Consider the following 18,847-nt stretch of genomic DNA (forward strand, 5'->3'; position numbering starts at 1 on the left):
CACCGCCAACTCTTGGGCTACTATTTTACCAACGAATAGTGGGATTGACCGTCACATTATAACGCCCCCACGGCTGAAAGGGCGAGCATGTTTGATGTGACGGGGATTCGAACCTGCGACCCTCAGATTGCGAGTCGAGTGCCTTAACCACCTGGCCATGCCGGGCCCCTAAACTTACTTAAAATATTCTCCGTTACATAGTCACGTGTTTGAAGAAAATGTCAATAATAATGTAGAGTTATTACCTTAGGTTTTTATGTTAAAAGTAATAAAATATACGACATCTTTTTAGATCGAATATAACACAAAATTTTATACATAATGGGTGTATGAATGAGTTGTCTTAGGATTCGCAGCCAATTTCTGAACTTGCGGAGAAATCCTACGCTTTATTAGGCAAAAAGCAAATATGTGAAAGGTATTAAATAAACATCTTGCTAAAGTTTCACAACTTTCAAGTGTTAAAACTGGTAAGCCTACTTTGACCTATATTCAGGCAGTGTATAACATGTTTTCACAGAGAAATTCAATCTCCTAGCGCCAGACTCAATCGAACTGAATGCTAAGCCTAGATTGCGAGATTATCTGAGCATTCGGTTAATTTTTAATTCACGTATTGCTAAATAATATTACACTTAAGAAAGTCTCTTAGGTCTAGCATTTTAAGTAAAACATTACACCAACTTTTAATACATAGTTAAAAAATACTAACGTTCTGAAATGTAAAATCAACCAAATAGGCTTGCTCAATTTGCACCAGACCTAGGCTCTATTAATTCAGTATGGTAATCTAATGCAACATAAATAAGAAATTTTTGATTAGAATTAATCATTGTTGATCTATTGTAAACCAGCATAAAATACCCACGCTCCACTGCGAGATTCTAAGGTCCCCTCATGATTCATAGAGGCTTCAATGTAAGAGTCAAGCATCTCTATTATCTTAATTACTTCTATAGCTACCCCAATGCGCCAATTCTTTAATTGATTTGTTTGTTGTCATTACCCAAACTTAATTCAATTCAACTCTTTTTAAAACAAATAGTTTTAATTTAGCTTCTTAAAGACGCGTTCTTTTCTTCCTGTGTTTTTATTTGAATTCTTTTATTTCTCCGGATTCTCCAATATTCTCTGATTTATATTTTTCTTCCCGTTGTTTGTTGCCGTTTCCCAAACTTAGTTCAGTTCAAATTTTTTCTGATTATCAAACGTGTATTTTTTCCCATGTTAGTGTTGAAAAAGAGTATTTGGCAGAAAACCTCGGCATATTGTGTCTTCAGTAAGTGAGAATTAGAAGGAAAAAATGATACTTTTCTATAGACCTTTAGGAAGCAGATTTATGGGGCTTAAGGGATATAGAGCAAAAAAATCAAGCCATAGTTTCTTTAGTCAAATCTAAAAAATAATACCCAGGTGCACACCCTCAGGATTCCCTCAGTATGAGTGTAAAGTTTCACGTCTCTAGGTTCTGTCCTCTTGAAGCTGTAGCGGTCACACACACACACTCAGACGCTTGTATGCACACGTGCGTGTCTGTGATTTCTATTTGTAATAGAAGGAACCACTTCTTTTCTATATGGTTTGTCGCTAGCTTGCCTCATTAAAAAGATGCGCACGCACGTGGATAAGATAAATAATACCCAGGTGCACACCCTTAGGGTTCACTTAATATGGGTGCAAAATTTCGGGTTTCTAGATTCTTTCCTCTTGAAGTGGTAGCGGTCAAACACACACACTCAGACACATGCATGCACATGTGCGTGTCTGTGATTTCTATTTGTAATAGAAGGAACCACTTCTTTTCTATATGGTTTGTCGCTAGCTTGCCTCGTTAAAAAGATGCGCACGCGCATGTGCACACGCACGTAGATAAGATAAATAATACCCAGGTGAACACCCTCAGGGTCCACTTAGTATGGGTGCAAAATTTCAGGTTTCTAGGTTCTTTCCTCTTGAAGCTGTAGCAGTCACACACACACACACACACTTAGATACATCATTGCACACGTGCGTGTTTGTGATTTATATTTGTAATAGAAGGAACCACTTCTTTTCTATATGGTTTTTCGCTAGCTTGCCTCATTAAAAAGATGCGCACGCACGTGGATAAGATAAATAATACCCAGGTGCACACCCTTAGGGTTCACTTAATATGGGTGCAAAATTTCGGGTTTCTAGATTCTTTCCTCTTGAAGCTGTAGCGGTCAAACACACACACTCAGACACGTGCATGCACACGTGCGTGTCTGTGATTTCTATTTGTAATAGAATGAACCACTTCTTTTCTATATGGTTTTTCGCTAGCTTGCCTCATTAAAAAGATGCGCACGCGCATGTGCGCACGCACGTGGATAAGATAAGTAATAATACCCAGGTGCACACACTAAAGGTCCACTTAATATTTTGTAATATAAGGAATCACTTCTTTTCTATGTAGTTTTTCGCTAGCTTGTCTCATTAAAAAAAAAATGCGCACGTGAATGCGCGCACGCACGTCGATAAGTAATAATACACATGTGCATACCCTCAGGGTCCACATAGTGTGGGTAAAAATGTTCAGGTTTCTAGGTTCTTTCCTTTTGGAGTTATTGCGATCACACACACACACACAAAGACCCACATTCACGCCCTTTTATTATTATAGATATGTATTCTAAAATCTCATAATGTAAATAATATTGCTAATATTGAAAGTGTTCTTTTGGAAATTGTTTGCTAACATTAAGAAAAAGCAGATGTCCATCAATTTTCAAAGATTTAACAACCGATTTTATTATTTGGAAATCACCTGCAACTTCAGTAATAATGACAATTTCAACTTATTACTCGAAAGTTGTCCATCAGATGTTACTCAAATTTGGTACGAAAGTTTAGTGTCTCCCTAAGATACAAATGATTAATTTTTGGTGGATGTAGCTCAAAGGGCAAGATCACAATGAAATCAACCACTTTCTTTATAATGTTAGCAAATCTAAATTTTCAAAAATAGTCAAAACTTGAGATAGAAAGAAGATCTTGGCACCTATATTTGATGTACGTTATATAGTGGTTGCTACAAAAGTCAAAAACATTGCAGGGCGGGGGTTGCATTCTATCAGTGGCTTTCTAGTTTATACATACATATATTTAGTGGGCTTCAAAGCTTGGACTCTGGTCAATCAAAGCCGTAGGGTTTTCAGGTTGCCTACTTTTGAGCAAACTGGATGTATGAAGTAAGTCACATGATTACTCTCCAGCGTAGCATTTTATGTTTCGATCTTTCACAAGACGTTAGAAAGAGACAAAAACACATAAGAAAAATAAATCCACTTTGTCGGCCATATCCATTGCCGATAACGTGTTTGGCTCAATACAGAGCTCATCAGGTGAGTTGGGATACAAAAAATATAGTAGTAATCGGAACATAACACGAAAACACCCACTTCTATAGACTAAATTATATTGGATATATTTTTGGACTTGTGACTGTGGGCTTACAAAAGAGTTGTTGTTATTGTTTTCTTTAGCCTAAAACTGCACAATGGACTGTATGCGGATCTGTCCAACTAGAGGAATCGAACTCCAGATTTTTGCGTTGTATTACTGAAGGTGAACATAAGCATCCAATACGTCAAACAATAATAATTACGATAATTAAGTTTTGGTTATTATTGCAATAACGTTTGTTATGAATTGATGATCTTTATATCTCAAACATTAGAAAGCACCATAACCCACTTGTCTTTCCAGTTTTGAGGCACATTTATTAGAAGTGAAGTAATAATATATATATGAATAATATTAGGCAAGAGTTAAATATTTTACATAATGTCCTTCAAGTTTTTTGTTTATGTATTAATCAAAACGCAACTCATCAAGACGGATAATCATTAAGAGAAACACAAATCTCAAGTAAACGTGATCCAACAACCACAATTTTATCAGCTGCTAACAAACCACTATTTTATTTTTGCACATCTCCGAATCTTTGGACACGAATAAACCCGACACTCAGTACTTGAGATATTTACGTCATTACGACTGACCCAATTCTTTTCACTTCAGTGAAATCCAACTATCTGTTCTCGAGAGAAAGACTATATTATAACTAAGCCCAGCAAAGCCAGGTAAGGCTTAAAGAAGGTTGCAGGCTTATCAGTAGTAATCGGCTTGCACTATGCACTCAAAGCTCAAGACCAAAAATAGTTTGTTCTTTATTATCTATCCTCTTATCTTGAGTTGGAGTTTAGTGCTGTAGAGTATACGTTCTATCATGGACTTTAATGTCAGCAAGTTAAGTATTAACATAAAAAGAAGGAGACGAAATATATATATAAAAAATACATAGACATTAATAACAACACATTCGCGAACACAAAAATAAACTATTAAGCAGTTAAGGTTACTTGGCGGATTTTATTACATACACATAATTTACCACTCTCTCTCTCTCTTAAGATCTTTTCGTTGGGTAACATTCAGCAAACAACACGAATATTTCTGCAGGATAAAATATTGAAAAAATAAATAAATTTGTTCTAATATTTTTATACCTCTATAAGATCAGCCCATTTATCAATCGATTGTATTACAGATAGTTAAATTTTTAGAGAGAACATGAAAGAATGGCAGGGCTTGCTAAAATTATGAATAAGTACAATAACAATAACTGCAAGTCTGATACGAAGCTTTTAGGTAATGTACGCCTACAGGTTATTTTGAAGATAAATGGATAAGTTTATGTTTATCACTTAGAATAATTCATTCATTCAATATTATCAGATGAATAAAACCTAATTGCAGTGAAAAGGTTCAATTTTGATTTTAGAATATTTGTAATATAAATGATAAGGTAATGTACAAGTCTTCTGGAAACGACATCGCTAAAAGTATTATATGGCCATTAAATAATCCAGAATAATTTACAATTGTACCATATTTTTACAATATATTCTTTAGATTCCAGTCAAAGGGCAGTTAGATCGCTATCATCTTCTCTAAAAATTTAGCATGTAGTAACTAATTACACCATATCAGTTAATATACAGTTACTAAACAGAATACTGCTGTAGTTCCACAAAATCTGAATATAGTGGAAATTGTTTGTTTGTTTAAAGTTAAGCACAAAGCTACAAAATGGGCTATCTGTGCTCTGCCCACCACGGGTATCGAAACCCGGTTTCTAGCGTTGTAAGTCCGTACCCATACCACTGGGGGACAATAGTGAAAATAACTTTATGAGAGAAAAAAGTAGTCAACATTTTGGTCCAACGACTAAGGCTAATTTGACTAAGGCTAACGAGCTGTGCTAATTTGGGCAAAACAATGACCACACTTTCTGATTCATAGTTAAATTAACTATGTGTAGCATATATCTTTTAGACAGTTAACAATATTTCTAAGTTTAAGAATAGTCGTTAAAAAAATAAAAGGAACCTGGGCGATATGTATTATTTCTACTCATTTTTTTTTTTTTTTGTAGATGTAAACTGCAAATTTATTTGATCGGATGCTGGGAAAGGTGTGTTTCGAAATCAAGAATTCTATTTTAAAGTAGGTACCTACATATTGATTTCTGTGAAGATACATTTGCGTTTTATCTTCTTCCTTGTTATACAGTTCATAACAATACGTCTCGCACGAAAGTATTCTTGTTTTCGTATTTCAATGTAGAAACACCTTCCTTTTAGCAAAGGCTGGTATATAAAGAATAACATTAAAGCCAGTTTCATGGAGGCTATATATGTCACTAAAAAAAACAACAAAAAGCGACAATCTGCTAAACGTTCATTGGCAGATAAAACAGGTGGTTGATCAATATCTAAAGACCATATCTACTATTCCATATGCCGTGCTTTTCAGAATGATTTAACATAACCTTATAAAGTAAGAGGCAAAATATGTTCAAGAAACATATGTAAATAATAATAATAACTACACAGCGTTTTTCAATAGATCCACAAAAAGATCTAAAACGAAAAAATATATTGTAATTAAATAGGCCAAAAAATTGTGTAAAAATTAAAAAATATATATTTTTTAATTAGACAAGCTAATAGAATGGACTGAAAACGAAACAAAAATATTGTAATTAAACAGACCAATAGCATGGTTTGAAAATGAAACAAAAATACTGTAATTAAACAGGCCAGAATTGAAATAATAATAATAATATTACTAAACATTTTTGAACATAATCTTAAACAATATTAAGCAGGTAGATAACAATATCTAGAAAATTATAAAATGAATTCACCAAATTTTCCTCTGAAAATGATTAGGCCAACCTTGTAAAAGTACCTGGTCTAGGTTTCGGGTTTTGAAAATTGAGATTTATGTACTTTTTATCCTATGCGTTTCCCTTTTGTTTGAATGTCGTGCAAGACATAATTAAATAATAATACTGAATTGGTCAGTATAAAAGTCTAAAAATGATAAATAACAGACGATGCCAGTGAGCAGATCCATCGTATCACAACTTAAAAAAAAACAAGTATTTTTACTAATAAAACCATAGCACGGTCTGAAAAAAAAACTCAACATAACAAATATGAATATTATTAAATAATTTCGAAACATGATAACAAATAAATAAAGTTGTTTAGTTAATCTGTACCGTGTGAGGCCTTTAAAAGGTCACATGATAAAATATTAGTCATTCAGAAAGTATTAAAAGTTGTAAAACGATATTTCAGTCACATCATACAGGACTAGAAAAAAATATGGCAAACTTTGTTTGTTTGTAATTAAGCACAAAGCTACACAATGGGCTATCTGTGCTCTGCCTACCACGGGTATCGAAACCCGGATTCTAGCGTTGTAAGTCCGTAGACATACCGCTGTGCCACTGGGGGGCTATATGGCAAAGTGCTTCATCTAGAAAGGGAAAACACATATAAACGTAGCTATTGACTACAGATATTAATTTATTTAGTAAGGATGCCCACTGGTCATTCTGTTTATTTATTGTTAAATACAAAACTACATAATGGGCTATTTGTTTTCAGCCCACTGTGGGTATCGAAACCCGATTTTTAGCGTTATACGCACTCACACCTACCACTACGCCACAGGGGGACAAGACATTCTACCCCATGAGTTTACTCTAGTTTTGTTGTCCTTAAATTATTCATGACTTTTGATCTAACAATTTTCCAAACTGTAGAAAGGCAAACAAAAGACGCAAGTAATGACTGAAATAGTCAAGTATTTCACCCTTTCAAAACCAGTATAGAATCAGATATATTTAACTAAGTGCTTCTACGTTGTCGTGCAAGTGTTCTGTATGTACTTCTGACATTCTAGTTAAACATTTACCAATCCTTTACTCAGGCAAAGCCTGCATATGACAACGACTAGACTCATATCCCTTTGGCTATGTGTTTGAAATCTCAAGGGATGGCGCTGATACTTGTACAAATTTCTTCCCTATAAATGGCATATGGAATAGTCGGTGACATATGCAGCATTGGCTTATAGTGTACAGCACTTTAACGTTTTATCTGAATTTTGGGCAGTGAATCAGAATTCCCATTGTTTTGTGCTGTGTGGTTCTAAAAATAATTCATTCTGACTTTGTGTATAAAGATTTTGTTTATTTTGTCACGTGTGTTTCTTTCCTTTGCTGTCTGGGTTCGACTTATTATCTGCGTAACACTTCGGAACCTGTGTTTGCGGATATTTTTGAATATATCTGAAGGATGTCAATGTACCCGAATACCAAATGCATATAAAAACAAGTGAGAAAATATTTGGCGCAAAGTAACTTTGACATTATAAACTTATAACGTGATCAATATTAAATATCGAAGATACTTTCCTGTACCTTAAAAAAAAATTAGGCTTTGTGGGAATTTATTATTCATTTCGCACTTCCGGCCCAAAACTCGTTCAACTTAAATAAATAATTTCTATGTTAAACATTCTACTACTATAAACAAGAGTTATCGAAACTACCAGGCTTATGCAAGCTTTGGAGGATTTCGAACTTTGTATCTTAGGTACATGTACATTGAATTGGTTCGTTACAGCCCCTGTATATCAGTACCAGCTTTATACTCTGTAACTGTACCTTGTGTCTGAAGACCCGAATAGCAACAGTTAAAGGGGCCACACTAAAAAGCCTACACATATTTAAGAATTACGGCAAATAAGTTATTTTACAACAACAATAATTTCCTCGAAAAATTTTCTACTTTTTGTACTCTAGCGTATTTTTTTACACGTTAGTTTTTAAAAAATTCAATTTAAAAATACATTAATTCATATTAATATGTTGATATTACGTATTTTGATTCGTAAAATTTAGATAATAAACGTCTATTGAGAAAGTGGGACATATTTGTTTGTTGTTAAGCGCAAAGTTGCACAATGGGCTATCTGGGCTGTGCCCACCATGGGTATCGAAACCCAGTTTTTAGCATTATAAGTCCGTGGATTTACCGTTGAGCCACTGGAGGGGGCGAGAGCAGGAAAGTGATTCATCGATTTACTAAGATAATCGTATTCATCAACATACATACTGGGTTTCGAAATGGAATTCGCATTGTTCTCAGTCAACTATTCTTTTAAAACTATGCTATAAGTTACATCTTATTTTTCAAACCTCTCACTCAATTTTATCATTGTAAAAGAATAGTATGCACAATTAACTAAAGTGGTTTGAATATGTACTTGTAGTTCCTTTCTAATTCATGGGTCTTGTAAAATTTAGATTCTAACAATACAAGCATAACTAGTTTATCTTACGTACCGATGGAACTTTTCCCCTCAGATGGTATTTGAGAAACTCTTGTAAAATGATGGAATTCGACCTCTGTAAAACTATTAATGGATGACTAACACAGCTAAAATATCAAAGTTCTTATGGTTGATCCAATGTAATAACTTGGAGTTATGATAATATTGATATCCCACGGATTATTTATCATCAAAGGGTGATTCGAAATGCTTGGTATATACTAGTGGTATATACTAGTGAAACTGAAGGGAAGGATTCATTGTGCTGATATTACTTCCCATAATTTTATTATTCCCACGAGCTAAAATACTTACCTTTTTTTTAGTATTCTGTTATTCTGAAGGGAAGGATTCATTGTGCTGATATTACTTCCCATAATTTCTATTATTCCCATGAGCTAAAATACTTACCTTTTTTTTAGTATTCTGTTATTCTATATGTGCCCTTTAAATCAAACAATGTGTCACGCACTGAGGAAATCATGAAACAAATGAATTTAAAAAAATGACAGAAGTTAATCAACTGTTTACTTACAGTTGGTGTTTACAGTTTTAAAAAGGCCATCTTCAAAGAGAAGTTTCTCAAACTGTTGTTTTTTTTCTTCTTGTTTTTCTTCATCTCAGAACATTAAGATAACGCTTTGTTCACGGTAATCCATTAGCTAGTGGTGAGTTTGATGTTTCTGTGCACTGTGTTGGAAAAAATGTAAGGAGGCTTAATCATACATTATTAGAAGGATTTTGGTAATACAGTGACGTATCACCGCAGAAGTGAGGTGTGGAGCAAGACGACATATTTCGTACATAGATATTTGGTTCACAGCGATTGTTTGTTTGTTTGTTTTTGAATTTCGCGCAAACTACACGAGGGCTATCTGCGCTAGCCGTCCCTAATTTAGCAGTGTAAGACTAGAGGGAAGGCAGCTAGTCATCACCACCCACCGCCAACTCTTGGGCTACTCTTTTACCAACGAATAGTGGGATTTACCGTCACATTATAACGCCCCCACGGCTGAAAGGGCAAGCATGTTTGGTGTGACGGGGATTCGAACCCGCGACCCTCAGATTGCGAGTCGAGTGCCTTAACCACCTGGTTCACAGCGAATTCCCGACCATTTAACAGTGCAATGGCACTACGGTTACACTTAGAGCTGGATATCTGCATATAGGGATGGCAAAGAGATGCAAAGCCTGGGGCACATCAATTTCAAATTCAACTCTCCATAACACAGTGAACAGAATCGATTAAGAAAGGAAAACATACATATAGGATAATGTAAAACCTTTTAAACAGAATTCTACCCCAAGAAATGTTTGATTTGCTATCGATCACGAGGTAATAAGAACTTTCCAATATGAAACAAAGCGTTGCTCGCTGGGATTTAGGGTTGCTGCGGGTTTCACAAATATAATAGGAAATTTAAGCAATGTGCGCAAAAACGAACTATAGTTTCTATCAAAAAAATATTGATATCATTATACAATATGAATGTTTTTGTACTCTGTGAACAGAATAACAAGAAGGTATGGTTATGTCAAGATAAGACATTAAGTCATACGTCTAAGTCTACGGTGGCATTTCTATAAACCATGAAAAAAAAACGGTGTTAATACCGTTTCCGTTCTCCAACATACCAGTATTAATCACCTGACTGTGCACTCAATCTTTGTGTTTTTGAAAAGCTTTGTCCACATACATGATCAAGGGTGAGTAACAAGGTTGTCAAGATCTATAATCCAAAACTGCCCACTCCATATTGCAGTACCAATAACTTAGAACAATAGTGCATAATCACTGCCATAAGACTGGACACCATTAGGGATGTATGAATTAGTTCCCAAGGCAATGCAAGAGGCGGAACATAATTCTTATAAATGGCTGTTAACCATCTATAAAGTCAGAAGAATGATACCACATAAGAATTCGATATAAATGGATTTAAGTGAAGGATGCACTGTCAGGCACTGAAGGACGGTTACAAACGTTTGTGGTGCGCAACACATAGGTGGTGTTTAGGTGAAGCACAAAGATTCCCATAACACTATGTCAGTGAGCAATCTAGGCTTAGTTGGGAGCCGAACTGTATATGAGCTGCAATGGATTACCATGCTATTGTGGTATCCTATGAAAGAAAAGTAACTGAGAAAATATTCAACAGTGTGGATTGGGTTCTCCAACCCAAATAAACACTGCCAAGGTACAATTACATTCATAAGTCTGATAAGAGAATCAACATTCATTGTTCACGGTTTACTGGTCAGAGCTGGAAAGGCCAAAACTCGTTTGGCACAATATAATTCCATAAAAATGTATTATATGTCCAAAGTTTCATCACTATCACCTTCTGAAATACCCATTTAATTTTCCTGCGACGATTGAACGGGAGGTATGAAAAGAAGCCTTATCTGGGTGACTCCATACCCAATTGGTCTCGTTTCCATACAAAACCGATATTTTTGTGTGGTACACAGGGTTCGGAACATTCGTTTAATAGAAACCATCTTGACCTTTGTATCCATGCTCCTGATTCCTAACTTGCCCATAACACAGTATCCAGCAATAATTATAAATTCCTTCGAAAAACTTTTGGAAACACGTTTCATCCATTAACCAGTATAAAATTGCACTAGTCTTGTTACAGTTACCAAATTACGCATACGCTTCTTTGTGTCTCCACGTACTGTCTCTCCTCCTCCACCCCCCATCCCCGGATAGGTACCATTCATAGGGTATTTTACGGTTGTTTTCCTTTCATGTTTCTAAACTGAAACATATGATTAGAATTAAGGTTTATTTTTCTCCTCTAGTACTGTAACAGTGATAAGTTAATACTACATAACAGTTTTCTGTATAAAGCAGGAGTATCGTGTGTTCGCCCTTCACGCTTACAGTTTTCGACGTATATCAACCAAACTTGGCATGAATCCTCAGGTTCCATCGAAAAGTGTTATAGAAGGTCGGAATTCGGATCTGAACTCCCATGACACCTTTCACGTGCACAGTTTTGACCGATTTCAACCAAACCTGGACATTTTTCTTATGTCTCCAAGGAAACACCCAAAGGGTTAAAGCACCCAAATCTGATCCTGTATATCACCACAGAGGCCTTATGTGTTCCCAGTGTTATATGATTTATAATCGAAGGCAACTTTAGAGCAGCCTGGAGAGTGATATAAAGAACTGAGGTTTGGATCAGGTTCCCCTATGTCATTCCAATGCGTTAAACAGGTACGTCAGCTAGATATCATGTAAATATATAACATCCTATAAAAATTTCGTTGGTAGATAATACCACAAAAACGCCTGATGTAACTTACATTTGTATCATCTGAACTTTATTTTTCGTAAATACTTTGAGAACACAAAGGGCTGCTTGTTACTTTTGTTGTTCACAACTAGCATTCATTTTTGAAAACCTTGTGTTTTAGGATACTTCAAATGTAGAAATGAGTTTCTTGAATTACGTCTTTGACACGTTAAGTTTCTTGAGACAACGATTTTAAGTAACAGTATCAATATGTATAGAAAGAAGTGGGTCTAACGAATAATTTCAACCAAATTCTAAAATGAAAATGGTTAAAAATAGTGTCAGTATATATTTTAAAAAAGTTTTAGTCTAAAAAAGCATTTCAATCAATTTATTTAAAAGACCATGTGTTTAACAATAATCGATAATTCAGCTTCAATACCTTCAGAAAAATCAGTTTAAATAAATGTTACTAACTGAAATTGTGCTTTTTTTTTCAGTCTTGGAATTTATATGTTAGATAAACTAATGAAGGATAATGTAACATGCACGTAAAAAACTCCTGAATGTTTGGAATTTCTGATAAAACTGAAACCCGAGGACAGCGAGTTAATCAAGTGATAGTGGTAGAACATAGTGTTGGAAAATAAGTCATCAGTATGAGGAAAGTAGCTAGCCATACACACAAAACACAAAATAAACTCAAAAACGTATAAAACAGAAACAGTATAATATGTGCATATCAAAGTGTCAAGACTAGAAATGTTCTGAGAAAGTGGATCTAATTAGTCAGTTGTGACCCTTAGAACATGCTCTGCAAGTTCATGAAAATAATTAATGAAACAGTTTGATTAGAAATGAGTTAGAGCTCAAATTCATGACACATCAACATATGTTTAATGCGTAGTACCTTCGTGATCGAACATTTTGTTCGATCTTATAAACACATCATTTTCCAAGCACACGACCTCCGATGTTATCTGCTAAGCTTCCAGAATATTATCTTAAAGTGGTGTAAAAAGCTCGTTTTGTGTTCTTATGCAGCCTTTAAATCCGTAAAGAAAAGTGTAGCTACACACAAAGAGTCTGAGCTAACAATTCAGTACATTTGGGTAAAAAGATCTAGCTCGTATTCTAACTTAACTTACCTTATAAGTAGTTCTTCACTGAGAAAACTTTAAATGGTCATCTATGTATATATATATATATTTAAAGTGTATAGAGGAAAACAAGACATGGCTTTGTTAGGCTTTAAGCCATTCGTATGTGGCACTGTATTTACGTACAAATTGCTATACTGGTGTAACACCAGATGTTATTTTCAGCAGACTATTTCCCAACCATAGCCTCAGAGAACAGTTTCCACCTCAATTTTTTTTTATTTGAAAACCTTTAATCATACCGAATCCGGCAATAGTGAAGTTTATCTTCACCTGATGCCTACAAACTAGATAACAATTTTCAGCTTCACATGACGTGTGCACTGTGCAGCACGGTGTAATCATAATGTAATTTTCGTAGTGTGTGTGAGACAGGTGTAAACAAACCATGCTTTGCTGTATTAAAAAATACAATATCATTGGTGGATGCATATTTTTTCTGCTTTTGACAACCAAAGAATAACAGGAGGAAAATGCTAATATTTTGTCATTTTACACTCTAAAGTAAAAACAAAAAGTTCACAATTCCATTGAAACTTACACTGCTGTGGTTTTCATGGAAACGAAACAGTAATAGCTACACAGCTGTAATTAGAAAGTGGACCAACTGTTCACTCACAATCGCAGCCTCGTCACCTTGACCAATACTGTCGGTTTTGGGGCATATCTAGGCAAAGAACACACAAACACAAAAAAAGTCAAATATGATATATATTAACTTTCCATACTAAGAAATGGTTGCACTAGAAATAAATATAGTAAGAAAAATGCAGAAATGTTGAAAAACATTCTTTTTATTTGAAGTGTCTAAGATTAATTTGATTAATTTGAAAGCACTCCAGAATTAAAATAACTTAATAGTTATTTTTTAAAACTAGTTAAAGAAATTAAGTAATGTGTGTCTGTCGTCTTTCCTTGATTTTAGTTTTAATTGCTTAAGTTTGTTTGTTTGTAATTAAGCACAAAGCTACACAATGGGCTATCTGTGCTTTGCCCACCACGGGTATAGAAACCCGGATTCTAGCGTTGTAAGTCCGCAGACATCCCGCTGTCCCACTGGGGGCAATTGCTTAAGAAACATTTGATCAGATTAGAGCAGTTAGTTCATACTGCCAGATTTTGTCTCACTAAAATAAAAAAAAAAACAGAACAAAGTCGTTTATTATTTTTTATTATCACCAATGTTATGGCTTAAAATGATGCTGGTTTTCTTGTAAACGCTTTTACAACCTTTTGTCTACAACACATTTACAGTTAAAATTGTTTTAGAGCTTCTAAAAATATGAAACATTTTAAATTTGATTATACTGTTGTCTGTGCCACTTTTGATATCGAGTCTTTGTTGTTGTTTTTTTGTTATATCTCATAGTCCTTGCGGACCGTTGAGCCGATGGCAGATCTCGCTCTGCCATCGTTTCTAAAGCTGTTTCTTACGTCAAGGATGCAACCCACTTGACAGCCTTCCCTCTTCGAAAGGACGAGCATGTTCGGTGTGACGGGGATTCGAACCCGCGACCCTCAGATTGCGAGTCGAGCGCCTTAACCACTTGGCCATGCCGGGCCCAAGTCTTTGTAGGAACATCAATAATCCAAAGTCTGGTCTTTAGTGAGAGCGAAGTAATAACTGGTTGTAAATCTAAATTTGTTAAACTTTTAGAATTGACCAGTAAATATTCACTCTTTGTTTCTTCTGTTGTCGTTCATAAATAAACTGATGGTGTATGGGCTCCGACCCTATAGTATCTCAGCGGTAAGTCTGAAGGCTTGTAACGTTAAAACCGGGTTTCGATTACCATGGTCGGGACAATATCTAGCCCATTGTGTAGCTCTTTGTTCTTAACAACAAACGTACGAAGGTATGAGCTCAACACCGCCCCCTACAGTCTGTTTGTGTGTGTGTGTGTGTGGTATTATAAAAATAATTTACATAATCCTGAAACTTATAGACTTCTGATTATCTCAGATGTGTTGAGGATAATTTTTAAACGTAAACCAGATATTTGAAGTTTGTGCAATATTTAAGAAAAGCAACGCCCTTGTATTAATTGCATAGTTAAAAGCAACGAATTTCTTATTTACCGAGTTTAAAACCAGACAATAAATATCTTGGATACTACTTTGTGTTGTATTGTTTCAAAAGATACGTTTTTCTATTCTAAATTATCATTTAATAGATTTGTACTTTTTAATTTTAAAAATTAAATGTTTAGGTGTCGTCCGTCATCATGTTTAGAATATCGCTAATGAGTTCTATGGTTTTCGTTAAACAAAAAATGTAAAGTCTTTCTGCAGTCAAGAGCTATTTAACCAAACTTTATGTCCCTTCTTGTTAAAAAGTTTAAGGTACTCACGTTCTTCTATTCACTATCTAAAGTTAGAAAAGAAAACCAAACAGACTTTGTAGACATTTTTTTTTTCACGAATTGCTCTTAGTTTTGTGTTTAAATTTACTTTTGGTTTAAGTGATTTTTTATGATTTCAAAACAGAATTCAGCGCCACTGTGTAGTTTATAATTTCACGTGTTCTCGCTGTGGGCGTAGTACGTGGGCTAAGCTGTTTGATGTCTCCACACCCATATAAAACAGCATTTGAGGCTTGATGCAGGGAATTAGTCTAGTTTCTTCTACCAACGTTTCGTTATCAATTATGAATGAGAAACTAGAAATCTAAAATTTTGCCTGAAGTACCGTTTTTTAGAACTGGACAATAAATATCTTAGATACGCCTTTGCTTTATTTTCTTTCCATAGATATAATTCTATGCTGCTTTAAACGTTCATTGAATTTGAAATTAACTTTTCTTGATCATCAACTGAAACTTAAATTTAATGTAAACTAGTCGGTTATAAGTTACAGTGATTTTTGTAACCAATACGTGACGTTACAGGTTAGCAATACCTTGTTTATTGAGTCCAGTGAACTTGAATTATTTACGTAATATTAATGCATTTAATGCATGTTAAAAAAACATTTTTTAGTTATACTTTATGGCAAAGCTACTAGGGCTATCTGCCGCATTCTCTAATTATGAACTAGTGACTACAGTGAAGGCAGTCAGTCAGCCAGCAGCACGCTAAGAATTGACTGTCACCTTCATAACGCACTCGCAGCTTACATTTGGGAGAATATTTTATGTTATCACGCGGATTCGAACCTATTCATTAGTTCCCAAATCCAGAGCACGACTACAGGGCCAACCCTTGCACTTTAAATATTTTCAACAGTATTGCTTGTTTTGTTGAATTTCGTGCAAAGCTACAGAAGGGCTATCTGCACTAGATGCCCCCTATTTGAAATGATAGACTAGAGGGTAGGCAGCTAGTTAACAAACTCTTGGGCTAATCTTGTCAGACCGTATAGTGAGATTTAGCCGTCGCTCTTATAACGCACACATGGTCCCAAAACCCGGCACACTAACAATTGGGCCAAACTAGGCCCAACAATATTAAGAATAACTTACAACAACTGTTCAAATATATTCAAACATTATATTAATTTGTATCAATGTTTCTTAACTTTCAGTTTATAATTAACAAACCACAAACAGGTTTTGAATATATGCATGCGGAAAATGATGTTTCTTTAATTTAATTTAAGTTGCACACAACTTTTATTATATTGCCTATACAATTAATTACGAGTAGCCCCTCAGTGGCACAGCGGTATGTCTGCGGACTTGCAACGCTAGAATCCGGGTTTCGATACCCGTGGTGGGCAGAGCACAGATAGCCCATTGTGTAGCTTTGTGCTTAATTACAAATAAACAAATAAATAAACAGTTACGAGTAATAAAATGTATGTGTTTTTTGTGAAATTGTTGTTTTTATTTCTTGCGTAAAAGGTTATTTCAATTATCTCTTTACAATTTCACACAGTGAAAACAAGTAAAAGGCTAATGACGAATTTATAATAGTAATATTAATTTCTACAAAAAAGCTACACTTTTAAATTGCCTAAGAGCTTGGTGCAGGAAATGATCTTAATGAATTATTTCAATCTTGATTTTTCTTTCAATCTGAAGTCAATCATGAAATTCTTATGCCATGTTGTTTGTAACAATATCAGACAAAAAAAAAGTGTTTATTGTTATTTTTTATCCATAAACACATTCTATATTCTATATACTGCTGCAAATTGTGTTTATTGGTTAATGGAAATATTATGACAGCGTGACAATAGCTAAAACGTTTATGCCAAGACAACTCTTTCATCTGAACATACTTCTTTTCCTTGATGTTTCTCAACGTGTCAGTACATCCGGATATCTATATGGGTATAACGTAAACAATAAACACAGAAAGAAAAATAGCACGAATACAAAAGTATTTAAGTGCAAAAATGAGAGATTGAAATTATTGCTAAATCATTGTGATTAAGCAATATATACGGCTAAAGAAATATGAAAATGAAATGCTTGAAACCATCTTTATTTGTTCCGACTACTTTTCTCAAGTCTTTTACTAACCGCGTTCCACGTGTGTGCAAATTACTACGATAACAGAACAGCCTTTAACAATCAAAACCTCGCACTGCAACTACGTCCGCTTACAGTTACCATATGAATTCATATTTTACATGCAAGCCTTGGATGCTAGGGCAAGGTTAAAAGTCAGCCACCAGTACATAAAAAATTTATCGTAGCTGGCCGTGAAGTTACAGGACAAAGCCACTTATATTTATTACATGTCCTGCTGTTCGTTTTAGTGAGTGCTCATTGCACTTGAGGATTAGGCGTAGACTCGCATACGTGGTCTAACTATAAAAGAATGCGCGAATTCTTAGGGCTACTGAATGAATGGAATCGCAGCCCTCACTAACAGGGTGGGACAGGAGATGAAAGACCGGGGAGCAGCTATAAAATTCTAACTCTTTTAAAAAGAGTAATTGATTGTTAATAAAAATGCAAAAAACGGCACTTGCTGGTGAATTACTATAGTTTCAAGTTTTGATTTTCGCTTTCTCAGTGCAAAGCTACACAGTGGGCTATTTGCACTCTTTCTACAGCGGAGAATCGAACCCCGGATTTTAGAGTTGTAAGCCCGTGAACTAGCCCCTGACCCATTTTGGAACTTCCATGGATGTTGATTTTTACATAACCATGATTACACTCTGAATTTCTGCAAATTTGAACTTTTGGGGACACTGACGACTGGGGGAATCTGATTTTTTTTATGTCAACCATGTTCATTGAGTTCAAAGGTGAAATAGCGGTTTTCTCTGATAACTTTACATAACTCTCTATTTCCCACCCTATTTAAAGAGCACTTAACTACCGAGTCAAAATTTGGGGGGGCACGTGTCTCCAGTGCACCCTTGTTTCGCCGCATATGCATGGAACTGAAGTTAGAGTGAAATTTATTGTGTGAATATAAGTGATTTCTTATGTACACAAAAATATCTTGGCATATTATATTTTTTCCTCAAATTTTTCTGTAAATGCAGTTAATATTCTGTGATTTGTAGAAAAAGCCAACGCAGGTTACACAGTAAAGAATGTGAAAACGAACGCTTTGTTACCAAAAATAAATATGAGCAAACAATATTATTTTAGTACTCCTCCTCGGTAGCTTAGCCGTAAGTCTGAGTGGGCGTAACAAGAAAATTTCGGGTTTTGATACCCGCGGTTGGCAGAACGCAATCTATTGTCTGGCTTTGCGCTTCACGACAAATAAACACTAATTTGAAATGGTGTTTTTAAGTGTTTTACACTCACAAAAAAGA

General features: G+C 35.0%; 1 long non-coding RNA gene across 4 annotated transcripts in view; it reads right to left on the minus strand.

The window, feature by feature from the left end:
- The window catches only part of LOC111084494, a 138,002-nt gene that overhangs the window by 46,228 nt on the left and 72,927 nt on the right, over positions 1-18,847 (minus strand). For all 4 annotated transcript variants that reach the window (XR_002609588.1, XR_002609586.1, XR_002609591.1 and 1 more), the window contains exon 2: positions 13,668-13,793. This is a non-coding gene — a long non-coding RNA (uncharacterized LOC111084494). The remainder of the gene's footprint in view (positions 1-13,667; positions 13,794-18,847) is intronic.

The sequence above is a fragment of the Limulus polyphemus genome, unplaced genomic scaffold (genome assembly GCF_000517525.1).
Source record: "Limulus polyphemus unplaced genomic scaffold, Limulus_polyphemus-2.1.2 Scaffold153, whole genome shotgun sequence".
Lineage (NCBI taxonomy): Eukaryota > Metazoa > Arthropoda > Merostomata > Xiphosura > Limulidae > Limulus > Limulus polyphemus.